The 19,670-nt window shown below is 42.9% G+C and overlaps 2 long non-coding RNA genes across 3 annotated transcripts in view; both read right to left on the bottom strand.

Moving 5' to 3' along the window:
• The window catches only part of LOC139999342 (uncharacterized), a 56,606-nt gene extending 43,277 nt beyond the window's left edge, over positions 1-13,329 (bottom strand). Inside the window, exon 1 of the long non-coding RNA XR_011804732.1 lies at positions 12,009-13,329. This is a non-coding gene — a long non-coding RNA (uncharacterized lncRNA). The remainder of the gene's footprint in view (positions 1-12,008) is intronic.
• A 577-nt stretch (positions 13,330-13,906) lies between these two features.
• LOC139999365 (uncharacterized) lies at positions 13,907-19,383 on the bottom strand. 2 transcript variants are annotated; one of them, XR_011804757.1, is made up of 5 exons: positions 19,343-19,383; positions 18,751-18,839; positions 15,379-15,441; positions 14,718-14,835; positions 13,907-14,536 (listed from the first exon to the last, which is right to left on the bottom strand). It is a non-coding gene; the product is annotated as an uncharacterized lncRNA (long non-coding RNA). The 2 variants fall into 2 exon arrangements; XR_011804756.1 differs by lacking the exon at positions 19,343-19,383 and having other exon boundaries at positions 18,751-19,307.
• Between the last annotated feature and the right edge of the window lie 287 nt (positions 19,384-19,670).

Below are 19,670 nucleotides of genomic sequence, written 5' to 3'. Positions count from 1 at the left end.
AACATTCAGAAGAAGAGGAAGAAGAAAAAAACAAAGATATGGATGTAAATGTTGTGAGGCTCTTTTGTCATTACTGTTTTTATATATAGATATAGATATATAGATATATAGATATATATCTATATATCTATAGACACTATATATATATATAAACATATTTATAAACATATATATATAGTGTCTGTTTGCTTTTCTTTAAATAAGAGACTGTTAATAAGAAGATATATTGTTAATAAAGTTTTAATAGGAAAATATTTCTGTGATAGGCTATTTTTTTCTTTAAACTATAAATCTAGAGAGAAAAAAAAAGTTATTAAATGGAAAAAAAGTTATTAATGGATGTTAAAAGTATCAAGAAATTTAGACCAACAGCACTGACAGATGTTTCTGAACTACATTATAACTCGTTATGAAAGTTTTGCAACAGTTCTCAATCTTGCAGGAACATAAGAGAATTTATTTCATGCCTTATTTAAGTGTCTTTTTGCGTAGGTGCCAGAAAATGGCTTCATATCCAAAAGCTTGCCTGTTTTTTTTTTAACTGTATTGGTCTAGCTAAAAATGTTACTCTCCCTGCCATTTTTGCCTTGAAGATATCTGTAAACCTTCACAGTTTCAATATTAGTGATTATTAGACACTTTAATATTTATAAAGCAATTATATACAGCCAAAGAGCCAAACTTAAATAATAAAACTATTTAAGTTTTATTAAATAATAAACTATTAAATAATAAAACTATTATTTATATAATTATTTAAGCCAAACTTAAATAATAAAATTCATTTAAGATGACAAGAAGCATGAAGTTCTTCATCCACATTCTTATGATCTTCCAAATACTCTACTTGAAACCACTTCTTTCCATTTTCTAAGTTCCAAGTTTAACAAAATCTGTGTACATAATGTTTCAATAATGAGGAAAACCTCTATAAAATTCAAAAACTATAACAAATATAAATTATTATCAATGAATAATGCATGTTACTACCAGACAAGAAGTGACAGACAATTACAAAGAAAAGAACCAATACACTTTGTTGTAAATGGCATCGGTTTCTGCTGTGCATACCTAAGTATGTTGGAAGATATATACTTATTGTTACAGGAGTTCCCTCCAGCAATCTTAATATTTGGAAACTGCTATAGTGCACTCTCATTTCAATTGAATGAATGCCATTCTTTGATATTCCTGTATAAGAAACAGAATCAGGAATGATTCTTTGAAATATAAACTTGTGTAATAATTTTGCATTCTTTCACGTTATTACTAGCCTCTACAACTGTATTACTTGTGCTTTCAGTAAACTGATAAAAATTTTTGCCATTTCATCTATAATGATAATGATCTCTAGGAAACAAAATACATAATTAAAAAATCATAAGCTGACCTTCAATGTATGTTTGACCAAAGTCTGGAATTTCTCTTTGAACTGAATCTGATAATTGTGTTCTGTGCTAGAGACGATCACGTACAGTCAGGACTATGCTGCAGCTTCCTTGACACAAAGCTACACAGTCAGTGTCACCAGTCTTCCATACATGTGTAGGACAAGCCCACTTTCTGCATCAAGCTGAGTGAAGGTCTGTTGCGAAGCACAGACGAAAGCACAACAGACACCAGCAGAGTCAGATCATGCTTCACCATTTTATTGCCCGAATAGCCCAACTTTTATAGTGAATTTTACAGGGGTGGACAGTGTTTCACACAAGATTATTGGTCAAAAGCACCCGGACAAACTGTTAAGAAAATAACACCACCTTTTGATTAGAAGTTAGGAAAACAACCCCCTTTGTGCTTAACGGTCACGTAGGCCTAGTCCTTGAGGCCAGCTGCTGATAACAATATTTTCTGAGTTCCTTAATTGGGTGATGTGGGAGTCATTGCCGTGGGAGCTTCTCACAGTTACTCTGGCAGCTTGGTTTGCTCAGCTACAGCAGGCCCTGAGATTTCTAAGGCCTACCCCTGGTTGCTTAAAGCAAGCTTAGATCGAACAATTATGCCAATTCCCAACAATTCCCCCGTTTTCTTTTTGTACAGGCAGTGCTTGGTTTTACAGCAGGCGTCAAATATACAACATAACACAACTATATAACTTAACCCTAATAATACTATAATTACTGTAAGCATTTAATGGTAACACAATCTAATAGTAAGTAACACAACTTAATAGTAACACACTTAAACCTAATCACTTGATGGTGATCAAAGGCTGTTCTTGACAGTCCTTGAGGTGTCACAGCCCACGTCATTGTCAGAATGATTATCAGGAACCTCTTCATGGTCGTCTTCAGCGTGTGCAGATTCTAAAACTGCTTCAGTCCACTTTACAGTGATCCACTGGATACCTGTTCCCGGCACCACTTCAAAATCCCACATTTATCACAATACTACGTGTAATGATGATTGACACCACAATGAACAGAATCCTTAATGCCCCTTTGACTAATCCCAGTAACCATCTATGTATTGTTTCAAACAAATCAGTGAACCATTGATTGAAAGGATTGATATCATATTGAATCTTTTTAATAAATCCATTTTTCTATGATTTTTGCTGGCACCAATTACCTATGCTTTTAGCCTGCACTGTGGTTATATCCCAGGATCCTACACTGTGGCAACAATAACCTGTACTAAGGCTATATTCCAGAATCCTGCACTATGGCAACGATAACCTGGACTATGGCTATATGCACTCTCACTCACACAGTACACAGTACAATCACACATACAGAGCACAATCGTACACCCAGAGGCCTCTGGCACATCTCACTCTCAATCATACCATAACCTCAATCTTACCACAAGAATATAATTTAGAATGATAAGCAAACAAACAAGTATTGTGTCTCATTGTGTTCCTCGTGAAGTGACTTGCAACACTTTGTTTTAAAACCTTACCCTTACACAAATACTTTCAACACAAAATACCTGGACATTTAAGAATAACACATATAATTATTAATACTCCAGTTAGTATCCCTCCAGCAGCTGAAAACCTACTGTATGTCTGCAGCTACAGGAGATCTTTGTCTGCTCCTGCGGTGAGCAGCTGAGAGTGGAGTCCCCTCCGAACAAAACGCTCAGGGTGCACCTAGGGGCGTCCACACCGCAGCTGATCCCCGCAGCCGAGCAGTTGTTACGTGTGGCCACAGATGCCACTCCAAGCACTAAAATTGCCAATGCCGCTCTAGCTGCAACCCCGCACAATTCAACATTATCATTGCTATCCGGTGCAAGCAATGCCCATTTATGTCTGGTGATTTCATGCAACTGCAACAAGCTAGAAGCGAATACAATGAGTTTATCTAAGTAACATGGACTTCTGATAGCATTTGCAGTGATACCTTGCCAGGCCCTATCCCCACAAATCAGAAAAACATCAGGAGGTAAGGCCAAAGCTGTACAATTGTTCCAAACACTGTAGTTGTTACCCCTTGTCTCCATGCTATGAACCCCTAAACCCTGCTTAGCAGCGTCATTGTAATCACAGGTGTTATTTGTATTTTTGTACCGGTATGGCCTTTTCCAGGTTCCTGTAGCAGGAATCATCTGATATCCACGGCTACGTTCACATTTGTAGCCACCTTTCAGGTTGATACATATTTGACTACAGATACCAGGGTTTTGACATTCATCAAAATCTCCACAGTTTCTCTTGTCTACAAACTCAAACCCAGATGGACAGTCACATTCATTTATGTTGCATTCCTTCAGGGGCTCATCACCCCAGTCCTTGCAGTCTCTCTGCTGGTTACACACTTTATTGGTATCTATGCATTCTCCACTTTTGCACTTGAATTTGCCAGGTCCAGAGCACTGAATAACATTGTTACAGTTTGCTTCATCAGTGCCCTCCAGACAGTCTCTCACACCACTGCACTGCCTACTCACATGGACACAGTTCCCATCTTCACATCTGAACTGGTCTGGCCTGCAAGTCTGAGAAGGGCAGTTAATTTCATCACTTCCATCCTTGCAATCAGGATCTCTGTCACAGTCTTTTTCACCTGAGCCGCACTGCACCTCACTCACATAACACTTCACCAGAGGTGCAGGCTGGCGGCCACACTGCTCCAAAGATTCATCCGAGTGGTCGGAGCAGTCACCTTGACCATTGCAGACAAAGCTTTTGGAAATACATTGTCCACTACTGCATGTGAACTCTGCTGCACTACAAGTCACATTGCCACAATTCTCTTCATCTTCTCCACTGTCACAGTCTCTTTCACCATCACATTTCCACGACACTGGGATACACTGGGTCGACTGAGGACCACAGCTGATTTCATTTACCCGGCATGTTCTCATATGACACAGCTCAGCACTCTCATCAGACCCATCTTCACAGTCCGGATCCCCATCACACTGCCATCTGTTTGGCACACACTGACCACTGTTGCACACAAAGTCAGATTCAGCACATGTCTTCTTCACACAAGCACTCTCATCACTGCCATCTGAGCAGTCTTCATCACCATCACATTTCCAGGACACTGGTGCCCGCCGCCCCGCACCTGTGTCACTTATACTACTCCTATTACCCGTGCCGTCAGTGTCAGTGGCATCCTCCTGGTACCGTTTCTGTCTTTGCCGCCCCTTACTCTCCCCCTTTTCTTTTTGCCACTGACCATTCACCACAAATGGATGAGACACATGATTACTAGTTAGGAAAGAGCGTGTAACATCTGCTATACGGCTGCAGGTGACCTGCTGGTTTTGGTAATACTCTAGCTGCCTCTCTGCCAGGTCCATGCGCTGCAGCAGGTTCTCAATGAAGTGCTGGAGCCTGGCTTTTCCCCGCAATTCTTTTTCTGCCTCCTCCTCGAACTTGCTGAGGCGCTGCTTCAAGGCCGCGATCATCTCCACCGCCACATTCACCTGCCTGCTGAGCACCCGCTCCCTTCGCTGCACCTCCTGCTGCTTCTGCGAGAGCTGCACGAAGGCCTCCCGCACCTCCAGCAGCTCCGCCGTCTTCTGGGCCAGCTCCCCGGTCAGCCTGTCGAGCCGCTTCTCCTTCGTCTTGTCCACGGCCTCCACCATCCTGCTGAACTTCGCCCTGACATGCGCGTCACGGCCGAACCGACCGCGCTCCCCGCAGCGCGGGCAGCGGGCCGGCAGCGCCGGGCCGGCCACGGGCAGCGGCTCCGGCCAGGGGAAGCCGCCCTGCTCCGCGCCGTCCTGCTGCATCCTCCGCCTCGGCGGGGCGGGCTTGGGAAACTTCGGGCACAGGGACCGGGACCGGCCCCAGCCGAGAGGTGGCCGCCCGCAGCCGCGCTGCCCCGGCCGGTGCCGGCGCCGGGGCCAGGGCCGGGAGCGGAGCGGCCACGGGAGGCGTTTGCGACTCTTGCCGGTGTTCCGGCCGTTTCCCGGCATGTTGCGTCGACATGCTGCTTCCTTGTGATTGTTCGACTGACAATTTGAGCACCATACTGCCCCAGCTCTGCAGTTTCGTCTCACGTGTCCAAAAGCACCACAACGATAACATCGGCAGCGGTGTGGTAACTGGTTACTAGGGGGTGGTACTTGACCACCGGCGGTTTGCAAAGGAGCAAGAGCTGCAAGGACCTGACTCTGTGTAAACTCAGCATGCTCTTTCACAGCCTGTGCCTGTTCTCGCATGCTGTCACCTAATTGCTTTACTGCCTCTACTAACATAGCCTGTGGGCCTACTGGTACCTGAGCCATTCTTTCCAACTCTTCCTCGATTGTCCATGTCCCGGGCAAGGAAGCCAATATATTGCGAGTAGAGGGGTTGCTATTCTGAATTGCGCACTGTTTTAATATCATGCCCTGGAGGTAATCGGGCACCCCTGCCGCCTGTATTGCATTTGCAACGCGATCAATAAAAAGCCCAAATGGTTCCTCTCTACCCTGTTTGATTCCCATGTAGGAAGGTATTCCCCCTGGCTCCTTTATCCGATCCAATGCTCTTCTGGCCGTTCTCATTGATTCCTTGGCTTTATCAGGTCCCAGCAATGCCTGTGCTTCTGTCCTAAAATACGGTCCTATCCCCATCAACTCTTCCAGCGTGACCCCATGTAAAGGGTCCCCCGGTGGTCTTATCACTGCGACTGATTCTTGACAAGCAGCCTGCCAATGGGCATTAAATAAAAGCTGCTGGTGTTGGGTCAAAACTAACTTCATTATGTTGCGTATGTCTCCTGGAAGCAAAATATTTGTTCCCCAAATGTAGTCCAGCATGTGTCTCGTAGGTTCACCTTTCAGACCTGAGTCATACGGGGAGCAGGATGTGGCCCTCACCATCCACGAAGAACTGGTTGGTGACCTGCTACGGCACTTGGATGTGCACAAGTCGATGGGGCCGGATGGGATCCACCCAAGAGTACTGAGAGAACTGGCAGAGGAGCTGGCCAAGCCCCTATCCATCATTTATCAGCAGTCCTGGCTATCGGGGGAGGTCCCAGCTGACTGGCGGCTAGCAAACATGACGCCCATCTACAAGAAGGGCCGGAGGGCAGACCCGGGGAACTACAGGCCGGTCAGTTTGACCTCAGTACCAGGGAAGCTCATGGAGCAGATCCTCTTGGGAGTCATCATGCGGCACTTGAAGGGCAAGCAGGCGATCAGGCCCAGTCAGCATGGGTTTATGGAAGGCAGATCCTGCTTGACGAACCTGATCTCCTTCTACGACAAAGTGACGCGCTGGGTGGACGAGGGAAAGGCTGTGGATGTGGTCTACCTTGACTTCAGCAAGGCTTTTGACACCGTTTCCCACAGCATTCTCCTCAAGAAACTGGCTGCTCTTGGCTTGGACTGGCGCACGCTTCGTTGGGTTAGAAACTGGCTGGATAGCCGGGCCCAGAGAGTTGTGGTAAATGGAGCCAAATCCAGTTGGAGGCCAGTCACTAGTGGCGTCCCCCAGGGCTCGGTGCTGGGGCCGGTCCTCTTTAACATCTTCATCAATGATCTGGATGAGGGCATTGAGTGCACCCTCAGTAAGTTTGCAGATGACACCAAGCTAGGTGCGTGTGTCGATCTGCTTGAGGGTAGGAAGGCTCTGCAGGAGGATCTGGATAGGCTGCACCTATGGGCTGAGGTCAACTGTATGAAGTTTAACAAGGCCAAGTGCCGGGTCCTGCACCTGGGGCGCAATAACCCCAAGAAGAGCTACAGGCTGGGAGAGGAATGGCTGGAGAGCTGCCAGGCAGAGAAGGACCTGGGAGTGATGGTGGACAGTCGGCTGAATATGAGCCAGCAGTGTGCTCAGGTGGCCAAGAAGGCCAACGGCATCCTGGCTTGTATCAGAAACAGTGTGACCAGCAGGGCTAGGGAGGTGATCGTCCCCCTGTACTCGGCTCTGGTGAGGCCGCACCTCGAGTACTGTGTTCAGTTCTGGGCCCCTCGCTACAAGAAGGACATCGAGGTGCTTGAGCGGGTCCAGAGAAGGGCGACGAAGCTGGTGAGGGGCCTGGAGAGCAAGTCCTATGAGGAGCGGCTGAAGGAGCTGGGCTTGTTCAGCCTGGAGAAGGGGAGGCTCAGGGGTGACCTTATCACTCTGTATAAGTATATTAAAGGAGGCTCTAGCGAGATGGGGGTTGGCCTGTTCTCCCATGTGCCTGGTGACAGGACGAGGGGGAATGGGCTAAAGTTGCGCCAGGGGAGTTTTAGGTTAGATGTTAGGAAGAATTTCTTTACTGAAAGGGTTGTTAGACATTGGAACAGGCTGCCCAGGGAGGTGGTTGAGTCACCATCCCTGGAAGTCTTCAAAAGACGTTTAGATGTAGAACTTAGGGATATGGTTTAGTGGGGACTGTTAGTGTTAGGTCAGAGGTTGGACTCGATGATCTTGAGGTCTCTTCCAACCTAGAGATTCTGTGATTCTGTGATTTACTGTGGACCGCAGCTGAGTTAACAATTTCCAGTCCAAATTCACTAGATTAACCATAACATTACCCTGGGCGTCCGGTGGTGAGTATATTACCGGGAAGGCCTCTGGAATCAATTGTGCAGCTATCTCGTGTTCACCCTCACGTAGGGCCTCATTTGCTATTTGGTTCCACATCCTCTGCCTCTGTTGAACACCGTCTGTAAACGGGCTGGTGTTTTTTCTGTCTGGTTTTTGCTCTCTTATTTCCTCGTCCATCTGAGGGTTAACACTACCAGCTCTTCCCGGCAATCCCAGTCGCTCTGTAGCGGCAGCAGCGACTCTCTGCTCAGCCTGATGTATAGCTAAGGCATTAGTGACTGTTTTCCAAGGCTTCGATAATTTTTTAGCAGTCTTATTGTCATTAATAACTTCATCAAACAATTTGTCCCCAGATTTGCGCCACTCTGCTTGTTCAAAAACTGTATCCGGATTGATAAAACAACCCTTTGTTACTCCATATGCTAATAATCCTGGTAAATCCTTTTTGCAGTCTATACCCTGCGTGCCTCATTTTTCTAAGAAACATTTGAGCAAATCATAGGCCGCTTGTCTCTCCATGCCTTTGTTTATACTGTTACAACCTTTGCAAGACAAGTGACTGGCAGGGACCGTCTATAGGTGCTCCCGGGCGCTCCCGGGTGCGGGGATTGCGCGTTTACGTCCCGTTCACCTGTCAGAGTGCAGGTGCGGGGATTATCGTCCCTTTTACCTCTACCGCAATTACTTCAGTGTCCCGCGATTACTTCAATGTCCTGCGCGGTTCCGTACCCCGCGTCTCTCACCGTGAGTCCCCGCGTCCCACCGTGTCCCGCGTCTCTCACCGGGAGTAGCGCGTCTCACCGTGAGTCCTGTGTACAGCGTTTGCGGCTCGGTGTCTGGTCAGCTGCAGCGCCGGTCCGATGTCCGCTCCGAAGTTCCGGCGGCGCTCCGATGTCCCGCGCCGCTCCGATGTCTCAGTCTCGGCGCTGTGACCCCGGCGCTGGTCCCGGCGGCACTGGTCCCGGCGCCGCTGGTCCCGACGCCACTGGTCCCCTGGTCTACCTGCGTTCGGATGTGCCGGCGCCGCTGGTGTCCCGCTGCGCTGCGATGTTTGCCCCAGCGCCGCTGCGATGTCCGTGCTCGGCTGCGATGTCTGCTCCGGTGCTGCGATGTCCTGCTCCGGTGCGATGTCTGTGCAGGTCCTGTTCAGGTCTCCCGCTGCGATGTCCTGTTCAGGCCCTGTTCAGGTCTCAGCCTGTTCGGGCGCCATTTGTTGCGAAGCACAGACGAAAGCACAACAGACACCAGCAGAGTCAGATCATGCTTCACCATTTTATTGCCCAAATAGCCCAACTTTTATAGTGAATTTTACAGGGGTGGACAGTGTTTCACACAAGATTATTGGTCAAAAGCACCCAGACAAACTGTTAAGAAAATAACACCACCTTTTGATTAGAAGTTAGGAAAACAACCCCCTTTGTGCTTAACGGTCACGTAGGCCTAGTCCTTGAGGCCAGCTGCTGATAACAATATTTTCTGAGTTCCTTAATTGGGTGATGTGGGAGTCATTGCCGTGGGAGCTTCTCACAGTTACTCTGGCAGCTTGGTTTGCTCAGCTACAGCAGGCCCTGAGATTTCTAAGGCCTACCCCTGGTTGCTTAAAGCAAGCTTAGATCGAACAATTATGCCAATTCCCAACAAAGGTCTACATGAAGTCTTTTAGCAGCACCTACAGATTCCTGGTTTTTTTTTGTTTGTTTTGTTTTGTTTTTCTCTCAGAGATAGCCACTTCTTTTTGTCACATTTTCTGCTTACTTAAATTTCTTTTTCTTCTCCATCATTATTAGTCCCCAACTTCAAGGTGACCCATTTATTTCTGCCCATTTTTCTTTGTAGAGGGTTCAGAACCTCTAACTGAGAACCCAGGAATCAAACATTTTGACACATCTACTTGTTGGTTTGACACCTGGAATTTGATATATAAGTTCAGGTTGAGGAAGTGGTATGTTCTCCAAAGCAGACTGCAGGCAACACACAAAAAGTTAATGGAAATATGTAATTTCTTCATACATCATCCCTTCTCATGGAGGAAAGTAGTTACTAACTTATCTTTGTTCAACTCCTTAACCTGAAACTATTTGCTCTCAATAATTTATATTTGACTTTAATTACGTTTCAGTTCTAAGTTCCAATGAATTCTGATAGACCATATTACTGAAAACATTTGCTTAGTGTTTGCATCATTTAACCAAGGCTAGGGTCGATAAATATTAGCTAGCAGTAGGCCTACAGTCCTAATTTTTATTTTTTTTTAAATTCCTTCTGCTGGACTACAGTACTACCTGAAGCTATGACTTCAGTTTTTCCACTGCAACATGCTTAGCCACTGACAGACTAGGCTGTTGTATGGATAATACCCTTGCCAGAATTTTAAACCCTGCCCAGTGAGATTCAATTTTTATTGGACATTGGAATTAATAATGAAATCAGTTCTTAACTGAATTTAGCAAATCCCAAAGACCTTAAATTCTCTAATACTTGATTTTTTATCTTCCACTTGGAGTTTCTGAAACAAAATGAGAATAATATTAATAAAGTAGTGGAAGTAAACAAAACCAAGCACTAATATTGGATTAATATTAATGATCCAATTAATGGAGCAGTTTGTCATTCACTGATGGATCATCAGATTAGCCATAAAACATGCAACATGTTACAAAGAAGGGTTCAACATATCCACTATTTAGAATAAACAACTGATGTAGTGTATGCCTCTGTACCTGATGTACGTAGTGTATAAGTGAATGAGAAATTTGGAAGAAGCACTAAAGTAGAGTGAGCCAGAGCACAAGACGGTATGAGAGATGAAGAGGGACAATGTGACTGTGTAAGAAAAAGACTTGGGCAACACACAAGACTAAGCATGAAGAAGCACGTGTGAGAAAGACAGAGCAAGAGAGCACGTGCCCATGACTGAACACAAAGGAGCATACAGAAGACTGACGAACAGCAAGTGAAAGGGCAAGAGCCAAGACAATGAGAGACAGCAAGTGAGCCAGAGGTAAAACGAAGAGAGTGCGTAACAGAGGGCACACGGGGGAAGGGGTGCACACCCAATGATGGCATGAGAGCACAACAGAGATACAGAGCACAAGGTCTCTTCTCTGGTATCTCTTTCAAAAATCAGCACATTATAGCATCCAGATATTTTCTCATATTAGGAAAAATCAGGCAATGTTACCCACATGAGTGATCACCACTCAAACACTGTAACTTCACATAGCATTTGGCATGAAAGGCAAATTACTGGTTTGGAAGGTGGGGGGGTTAAATCTGACAGGGAGCTAACACACACACACAAGTGAAAGAGGAACTCTTCACACGCTACTTTCGTGTACAAACAAGAATTTCATCACAGTGGAGCAAAAACATATAGTAGCAATAGCACAGGTGTCCTATGATCAGCAATATCAACAATAAAACCACAATCTCACCAAAGACAGGAGAGAATATTTAAGGTTTTAAAAACAGAGTCAAAAGTTAGTAATTATTTAAAAAAAAATGACTCACCCACTCACCTAGTGCATTTTAAATTGGAGAGCAAAGTTAGGAGAAAGACAGCAGCTGTCTCTTTCACCAATTACCTGCCAGTGCTAAAGTACTACATTTGCATCCACAAAATGCAATGCAAAACTAAATTTTACTGCATTAAGAGAACTGCTTAGTCTATCGCTTCACAGTTCAGAGAAAACATAGAAGACCCAGAACAGAATCTTGATGCACTTCTGTTTTAAAATGCAAGTCCTGACAACCTGACAATGTTTCATGTAGCCCCTTTATCTCAAAAAATATATAATAATAATAAAAATTAAAATTAAAAATCTCTCTCTCATATGAAACTTGAGCTATCCCAGAATGTATTGTTTCATTTCCAGCACACATGAAATGTAACAAGATATTGCACTTTGGTTGCCTTTTAAAAACAGAAGCACAGCAGAACTCAACATTATCCATAATCCTTTCATTCACATATTTCCTCTCACCTCTTTCATTTTTTAATCAGAGAATTGAATTATTATTGGCCTTAAAAGGCTGATACTTTACCACATCTTGCAAAGTACAAAAGCAACTTTACCTTTTCCCTGCTGCAGCCTGCCTTTTGTTCTTCTTAATCTTTAGATTAGTCATTTTTAAAATCTTCTCCACTGTGAAATCAAATAAATACAATTAGATAACATTTCATTTACTGGGGCTAGCATACTTTATTATATTAACATCATGCTCAAATTTTTATTCTAAAGTTTATTTTAAAAAATCCATTATTTCTAATGATAAAAGAACATAAAGTGAAGGCATCCAGTATCTACCACACTGTGTTGGGTTTATGAGGCAAGGTTTTGGCAGAGATTGCCCTCCAGACTGTGGAGAAGACCACAGTGAAGCAGTCCTCCTGCAGACCACGGAGGCCCCTGCAGCAGTTGGTTGCGCTCTGAAAAATGCTGCTGCCCATGGAGAGCCCACACAGGTGTTTTTTTGGCAGAACTGTGGCCCAAGTTGGGCCCATGCCTGAGCAGTCTGCTGCTGGAGGACTGCACCCCACTGGAGCGTTCTTGAAGAATGGCAGCCAGGGAGAAAGGGGAACTTGTTAGGAGGAAGGAGTGACAGAGGCTACCTGTTACGAAGAGACCACAACCTCCACTGCCAGCCTCTCACACCATTCAGGGCTCAGGGTGCTGAGGTGGAAGAGTTGGGAGTGAAGTTGAGCCTGGGAAGAAGGAGCAGGTGAGGGGCAGCTGTTTTTGTTTTGTTTCTCACCACGCTTCTCTATTTTTACTTGACAATAAACTATAATAAATTTCCCCTAGTCAAGGTTTTTTTGGCCATGATGGTAATTGGTGATTTCCATGTTCTTATCACAGGTTAGGAGCTTTTCCACCCTGCCCTGTCAAGGACAGGGTGTGGGAGGCTGGAGGAGGCTAGGTGGGCACCTGGCAGTTGCCACGGTCAAGCTGTTTTACTGGTAAATAATATTCATGGTGTATTTGGGTGACCCCTGAAGAGACACTCCAGAATACAGACCCAGGTCTGTATTTCCATGAAAAATACATGCCAAAACAAGCTCATTTTAAAAATCTTACCCCCTTTGCAGAAACATACCTGTCTCTAAAGGGAAAGAGGAAAAAAAGAAAGAATTAAATGAAGCATTTGCCCTGCCAATAACCATTATTTATTAATGGCAACACCTCACACATAGTCCGAATTAATCATATTGCTTACAGAGTTTGCATTTACTGCAAGGTAAGTTTTAAATTTTTATAGATGGTTAAAATATAAATGTATCCTAAATTCTCAGAAAGTTGCAAGCATAGAGGAGTAATGACTCTAAATTTCTTTACGAGCATTACGTGGGCAAAAATATATGCTGGGTTTTGACTGCGGATTGGATTCTCGTTAGAGAGAATACTTTTCTTCTTTTTTTTTTTTTTTTTTTTTTTGAGCAGAATAATAAGGCTGTATTCTTATAGCTCCCTTTCTACCTCTACAATTACTTTAAAATGTTGTGAAGACTCAGCTTCTCAGCACAAGCTAAATAGGCAGTTCTTTGCCAAGATCCCTGTCCATTGTGCATTCATGAAAGCAAACATGAATGCCATTGATCCCAGCAGGAAGGCTTGCAGGCTTGACACACTCTGTGCCAAAGCAAGGGCTCTAATTAGTGATCCTTCCAGCTGGACAGTAAAGGCCTTACCCTTCCTTAGGGAATAATAAGACAGGCCATGTCTGAAGTCCCCAAGTAAGCTTTATAGAATAGGGAGCATGCAGAGAACTGCATTAAAGGCACTAAACCAGCCGACACAGGTGACCGAACAGTGAACTGTGCACTTGGCAATGAACAGAAAAATGCCTGCTACACAAGCATCATCTGGTCTTTGGTTCCTCCTGTTTGCCTGAATTACTGTCAGAATTCAAAGGACTGTAATGGATGGCGCAACTATTTAAAAGAAAGCAATAGATTTGTTGCAACAGTGATAGTTTTGAATATCTTCAAACCTTTTCTTCAAAAACAATGCTTGTTGACAATATAACATACCAATTCATAACATCACCATTCTTTGCAGAATAATGATAAAAAACTCATTAGCAGTAACAGGCTTTGAAAAATAGGCAGCATGTGTAATTTCAGCACTTCAAAACTGTTCGCAATAAAGTCACTTTTAATTATATTTCTTTATAAAGAAAAATTATCTAAAGGATTAAAAATAGAAAGTCCTTTCATAGTAAAGATTACTAGCACTAGACTGCAAACACTGTAACCAGAGAAAAGCACTTGTACATATATGCAAAGTGTACATCTAGGTTTCTGTATATAAAAGATCTTATACAACTTCTTTTATTGCATTGCTGCTTCAGAATTCTGACAACCACAATATTCAAAACGAGAGTTTCACTGAAAAAGCAGGATCTACTGAAAACAGTGGCTTATTTAAACATACTTTACATATAAGCGCATGAAATGTATAAAGAAGCATTGACATCTTGAAAGATTACAATGCCAAAAATTGCGTGAAGCTACAGTAGAAAAAAAATCCAAATGGTATATGCATATCCATTGTATACATCAATTATCTATTAACAAATTCCCAACGTAGATAAATTCCTCCTCTGTTAAAAAATAAAAATAAAAAAATCATAAGTTAACACTTTTAAAAATAAACTAGAACGTACAAGTTTACACCCTTCTAATCCAACCACATTTGCTTTTTGAAAGCAAATGCAAATTCTAAAAGTGAAATATTAAAAGTATTTAAAAACGAAAATTTTTCACTTAGAATTATTATCCTACCTTGAGAACTGCACTTTCTTTAGCCAAGCAAAATGCTTGGTCCTTCTGATGTTTGTTCCATTTTCACATCAAGTGGATATTAATTTTAACTACTAGCTTTCACTGAGAATCTTTCATTCTTGAAGAGAAATAAGAAAATTACTTATTGAAAACAAACAAGTCTCATTTCAAGATAGCAGCTTTTAGCCAATAGTTTTCTGATTTTCTACCTTTTGTTTAATACTGGTTATTCTTACTTGCCTGAAAGACTGCTACATTTCTCTTATCAGCAACATTATTATATTTTTTCTAAAAATAAGATTGAAAAAAGAGAGGAAGAAAGGCTGTAAACAAAAAGCTGTAGAATACAAAGGCAGTTAAAAGTTGGCTTCACAGCTCCTCAAAATAAATACTGAAGGATTATGATTCTGTAACCACAATCAGGATCTTTTTTACATCAAAGCTAGAGAAAAAGTAATGATATTAGTGCTTTGGACTCTAAATGGAACATACTGTTATTGCTGGGCAATAACTGTCCTTGTGCTGAGTGACAAAAAAAAAAGGGGAAAAGGCGCACTTCCCCTCCCACATTCCCTGTATATCTCTAAAAATAAAGGACAGGTGAATATTCAAGGTGAAAATCAATATAATTTTTAAGATAGCCAGGAAGCCTTTAAATTACCTGAAGCACATTCTGTGCTCATTTAAAGAACATTCTGTATGCAGGCTGTAGTAAGAAAAGTATCTGTAGAATTAAGCAAAAGATCAATGAACAAATTTTCAGTGTACCACAAAGAATTCATAATGTAATAGTTATAAAACAATTGACTTATGATTGTTTAATATTATCACAGGCTCATAGAGATGTATATTCAAGGTATTATAAGGTTGCATTAAAGAAGGTCACATTAAAGTGAGGACAATAGCTCTGAATCTCAAAGGATTTGGTCTAAGGATGTATTGGAAAACGAGAGATTCATAATAGTTTTTTCAGCCTGTTTTAGCATGTTTTCTAATACCATGAAGTCTTATGACATATTTAAAGTCAGTTTAAAGCTTATTTTTCTTCATTAAGACAATAAAGTGTGTTTTTCCTACATTCATGCTATCTCTAGCACTTTGGTTTGCACTTCTGGATGCAGCCCAGCTAGTATGCATTTTCTTCTACATTCACTAATGAGGTGGTACAAAAATAAAAATAAAAATCAGGGAATAAATTAGGAGACTAAAATGCAACCTACAGTGAGATGCAATCTACAGGTGGAAAAACATAAAAATTGAGAAGTATGTCAGCATAAATTCATAGAATCATAGAATCATAGAATATCCTGAGTTGGAAGGGACCCTTAAGGATCATCAAGTCCAACTCTTGACACCGCACAGGTCTACCCAAGTTCAGACCATGTGACTAAGCGCACAGTCCAATCTCTTCTTAAATTCAATCAGGCTCGGTGCAGTGACCACTTCCCTGGGGAGCCTGTTCCAGTGTGCAACCACCCTCTCTGTGAAGAACCCCCTCCTGATGTCAAGCCTAAACTTCCCCTGCCTCAGCTTAACCCCGTTCCCGCGGGTCCTGTCGCTGGTGTTAATGGAGAAAAGGTCTCCTGCCTCTTGACACCCCCTTACTAGGAAGTTGTAGACTGCGATGAGGTCGATTGTTAATTGATTGTTATGCTCTGGTAAAAGACGTATTCAAGTGGAGAGAATATCTGTCCAGGCTTGGAGTCAATCATATGCAGTCAGTAGAACCTGGCTCAAATAACAAAACCAGTTTCTGACACTAGGTCCTTACTGCTTCAAAAATGAGCAGCTAGGTTCATTTGATGCTAGACACTGCCCCTCTGGTAGTCTACCCAGGGCCTAGAAGGGACATACCTCCAATCTCTAATGACCTAATAGGTGGGCTGGCAGGAAACTGGCCATCCAGAAAATGACAGGTCCAAGTTTGAGGTTTGATAGGAAGGTTTTGAGAGCTCTCGCTTTGTCACAGCCTGCCAGTTTTCTATGCCCAGGAGAGAGCTCTACTCTTTTTCTTCTCATGGTTTTATTCTCCATCTGAACACATAGAAACTGGCTTCAAAGTCTCAATTCTCCCCACACTGTGATCAAATAAATGAAGTAGTATCGAGGCTCATTCTGATCTCTCCACTCTAATTTATGTACCAGAGCTCTCTAAATGGCATCTGACAGACAAACTCCCTCTGCACCCATGTCTCTGGCTGGACAGCAATTCAAATAATAATAATAATAATAATAATAATAATAATAATAATAATAATAATAATAAAGCTGTCTGTCTTTCCTTCCTTTTTTGAAAACTAAGCAGTTATCACAATGACAAAGAAAAATGACTGCCCTCCTTAAGACATATGCAAACAACAGATGATTGATGATTATAGAATTTGGCTTACAGAACCTTAGTAACCAGTCAGAAGAACTGCCAATGGCATATACATGTATACAATTTTACCACATGGCATCAACTTGTACCCACCTCTGACTGCCACACACCTTAAGTTAGCACCACTCAGTCTGCAGGAAGGGGCTGTTACCTGCCTTTAATGTTAAATGTTTAATGTCTAAAAAACACACTACTGTCTATAGAACTTGTTGGAAGTCTCTCACCAAACATAAGAAACTTAACTAGCTTAGCAAACGAGCCAACCTTTCAGACTTTATGTTTATCCCTACTACTGAGAGCAGTACCACCACGATGAGGCAGAGCTGAGAAGCCTGCATGTGTGGAAAGAAACCTCACTAATGTACTGCACGAGCACTAAGCTTTACATACTGCTCAACATGAGCATTAAAATAATGGTGTGCTTTGCAAGCCCTATAGTTTTTAACAAATAAAAGAATCTGAAAAGCTGAATTAGTAAGTATTTTAGGAAAGACTTAAGTGTTAAATATTCTGTATCACTGAATTAAAGCTGAAAGGTTCCCATGTTATCCACTCTAAAAATATCCACTACCCTGCTTTACAGCCTTTTGGAGGCTGTTTTCAGCTACGATGGGGGAATAGACCCCAGCTAGACCTCACACGTATCAGACAAGCCTCAACTCCAATGCAAACGGAGCTGTCTGACCACCAACTAAGGCTCATGAAGTGACTAAACACTTCCTTGACAAGTGCCAAATGCTGATCTAAAATTCCAGATATAAACATGTAGGTAACATAGAGCCACCACTGTGGGCTCTTTATACATACAGCAATTACTTTTTTTTTTTTTTTTTTTACTAATTCAGACACCTTAGCAATTACCTAAACTATAAACTTTAACGCTCCCACAATCTATTCCCTTTAGGTTTATTACTAATTTTCATTTGAAACGGAACACCTGAAGCAATAAAACTGCTAAGCATTCATATCTATCTTGAGAACAGTAGTTTCCTAAAACTACTATGAAAGAGCCCACTATATGAACTGCACTGTTCAAACCTTACACTAACCTACAGCTTTTGGGGATTTATAAAACTCCTTGCAGAAGAGAATGTGCAGCATTTGTACACTTGGCATGGATTCTGCTATTCATTAGAAAAACTTTATAAACACTGAGTTTTTTCTGACACCACAATGATCATTCATGTACATACACATATACATGCATGCATATAAAATGGGTGAAACCTATAATGCTTAAAAATACAAAAAATTGAATGTACTTATGTGTATTCTTCATGATGTCAGCCAGGTCCTTAGAAGTATACTGACCAGTCAAAAATAACAGTATTTTTTACAGTGCTTATTAACAGTTACATCAGTACAGACTTCTAGAGAAGTTTCATGGTTAAACTTCTGACTTTAAGATCACATTTTGTTTTTTGCTTTTTTGTTTGTTTGTTTGAACTGTTCGTCTGTTCATGCTGAAATTTAAGATCTGATTTCACAAATTCAACTTTCCAGATGCCTTAAGAGCCAAGAATTAAATTCTGGATAGCCTTACTGTCCACTATATTATGCATATATTGAAACAGCCAGCCTCTTAATTAGCTGATTATACAGGGAGTTAACATCCCCTTTTTTTGCATGGAGTTACCTCATTTGGATACTCACGTTGCAGTCACATATTCCTCATGTTTCTAGCAGAAATACTTTATAGACTAGTCCATATAGGCAGCTTGTAAGAAGGACTACACGAGGACCTACATGAGAAACCAGAAAATAATTTCTCTGCCATGCCATCTTGCAGGACGGAGGGGGAAGGAACCACCACCAAAAAACACTTCAGTTTCATCTCCTGTTTTCTAAAACACTGCCGCCCCCCAGAGGCAGCGGTTCGCGAGCTGCAGCTCTGTCAGCTAAAATTTGCAAAATTCGAGCAAAATTTGAGCGCCTGAGAAACATTGCTGGGCGTTTTCGCGTTAACCGGTGCAGACAGAGGTAACCGTGATAACATATAATGGAAAACCAGCCTCCGTGAGCAACATCACACCGCAGGTTAGACATGATTTGTTCCCAGGTATTGCTACCTAACCACACACGGATGGGATGGCTGCAGCTGTATTTCTGCCTCTTTGGGCCCCGGTATTAGTTATAGCAATAACGGGGTGTCACGGCGAAGAAACGTGTCCGCCCCGGGACTCGAACCCGCAACCCCCGGGTCTGGAACCGCCCCGCCCCGCCCCACTGCCCTCTGCGTGCGCACCGAGCGGGGCTGCCAGGCGCATGCGCACTGGGAGCCTCCACCCCCCCCTCACACACACACACCCTCATGGCCGTGGGCGGTGGCCGCGCATGCGCAGTTGAAGCCGGGGGCAGCGCTCTGGGTGTCTGGTGCCGTGGGTGGTGTTCCCACTGGATCGGTCTGGGCAGATACACATGCAACCCCATTAACTCTTTTAGAGTAGAGCGAGGGGTTAAGCCATCACCTTAAGGCTTATTCTGTCTCGATTCGTAGAGGCTTGTTTTGTCTCTATTTTGAGTTGTAAGTGACTTTGCTACCGGCTCGGTATGCGAAGATACATCGGAGGACA

The sequence above is a fragment of the Anas platyrhynchos genome, chromosome 23, assembly GCF_047663525.1.
Source record: "Anas platyrhynchos isolate ZD024472 breed Pekin duck chromosome 23, IASCAAS_PekinDuck_T2T, whole genome shotgun sequence".
NCBI classification, from domain to species: Eukaryota; Metazoa; Chordata; class Aves; order Anseriformes; family Anatidae; genus Anas; species Anas platyrhynchos.
This window is presented reverse-complemented; position numbering and strand designations above follow the sequence as displayed.